The sequence below is a fragment of the Megalopta genalis genome, unplaced genomic scaffold (assembly GCF_051020955.1).
Source record: "Megalopta genalis isolate 19385.01 unplaced genomic scaffold, iyMegGena1_principal scaffold0732, whole genome shotgun sequence".
NCBI classification, from domain to species: Eukaryota; Metazoa; Arthropoda; class Insecta; order Hymenoptera; family Halictidae; genus Megalopta; species Megalopta genalis.
The window spans coordinates 85,425-87,500 of record NW_027476801.1 but is presented as its reverse complement, the minus strand read 5'-3'; positions in this window follow the sequence as shown (position 1 = coordinate 87,500).

The following is a 2,076-nucleotide window of genomic DNA, read 5'->3' as shown; positions in this document are numbered from 1 at the left end:
AAATGGACAAAATTTAAATCCTTTTCCATCGTCGCCTGTTTCATATATATATGTCAGGTCGACACACCACTTTTCTCTTTCAAATATGTACAAGTTTTGCCACATTCCGCGCTTGTAACATATCTTCTTTAACGCTCAATTTCTTTCATTTTTCTACCATACAGATATTTTACCGTACGCCCAAAAACGTACGTATTATATTTTTGTTCTATCATAAAATCACATTTTTCTACGTACGCCAGCTTCGTACGTTTCTATCTTTGCCTTCATAAAATCACAAGATAATTTTATCTTCAAGAGTCTCGCTATTAACATCTTGTAAGATAAATGTACGTCCCAGCTAAAACGTACAAATACTTCAAATTAAGTAATAATATATCATCGCTATTGACAAATTTTTAAGATCCAAGACACAGTTCTCTCTATATGTTTTAATATTTTTTATGTACTCAAATATATTCAAAGGAAAAAGTACATGGGTGATGCCATAGTCGTGGAAGCGCGTACGCTCACGCTGATCTTCTGACCGCCGGAAGCACGAAACCTCTGATCTGGGCAAAATCGGCAAGCCGAGGAAGAACGGACAGGACACATGCTGGACTGGCGAGAAAGCGTGTTCTTCCGCTCGCGCTAGGCATTTCGATTTCTGACACCTCTTGATTTAAAAAATCAGTTTTTTGATAGTTTTCTCTCTCCACTGGGCTATTCATTTTAGCCACAGTTTTCAATTGGTACGATTTGCTTCCAAATCTTACAGATGCATTTTAAAAAATTTTTCCATCGCTCGGACAGAAGAGTCGATTGCTCAGTGAGTACGAGTATACATACAAAGTGCATACGGGTAACCAACCCCGTAGGGCTTGCCACATATGGGCCATTCGGTCAAAGACACCGACCCGTGGCCACGCTGTGTGGAGAAAAGTCCGTAACGTAAACGGCACGAAACAGTCAGGACCGAAGCCCCGAAGGAGCTCTGAGACAGCTTCTCGACCGAGATCGTAGAATTGGCCCAAAACCCGCTCTGCTCCGTCCGCCTCGCACGGACCGTGTATCTCTTATAGATACCGAACGGCCGGCAAGGACGCCGGCGCCGCCGGCCGAATAGCACGCGCGCTTATGAGTGTAAACCGCCGCGGCAACAGACCGCCCGGCCGTGCTGTTGTAACATAGCGCGTGAACGAACGAAAAAAAAATTTATAGTAAACATTAAAATAAATTACATTACCGTAAACTAGACAAAAAATTACACATTTTTTCCCAATATGAAAATTTTCACAAACTTTTCAAAGTCCCATCGCATCGAGTAAACTTTTTTAATAACGCTTCCGCACGATTCTAAATGCTTAATCCATATGTGAAATCGTTCACTGATCACGAATATCGTATTTAAAAAAATTACAAAAATTTATTTTTCAAAATAATCAAAAAAAACCGAAAAATCACAAGAGTAAAGTACCATTATTTTAAACAATATGTCGTTCTAAATGCTTAATCCCTATGTAAAAAAGTTATCTAAGCAAGAATATGTAATTGAAAAAAATTAGAAAAATTTATTTTAGCCGTAAATCGAAAATAATGGGGACACCGGAGCTGTTCGAAGCGCCGAGACGCGCCGCGTACGGCCGAATATTTTCTAAGTCCCAACGTACCGATCAAGAGTAAAGTACCATTTTCCTACATTAGATTTCGTTCTAAATGCTTAATCCCTATGTAAAAACGTTAGTTAAGCAAGAATATCGTATTTTTAAAAAAATCTAATGATAGGATTTCCCAGAAAATTGAAAAAACCGAAAAATGTCAAGAGTAAAGTGCCATTTTCTGACATTAGATTTCGTTCTAAATGCTTAATCCCTATGTAGAAACGTTAGTTAAGCAAGAATATCGTATTTTTAAAAAAATCTAATGATAGGATTTTTCAGAAAATTGAAAAAACCGTAAAATGTCAAGAGTAAAGTGCCCTTATTTTAAACAATGTATCGTTCTAAATGCTTAATCCCTATGTAAAAAAGTTATTTTAGCAGGAATATGTTATTGAAAAAAATTAGAAAAATTTATTTTAGCCGTAAATCGAAAATA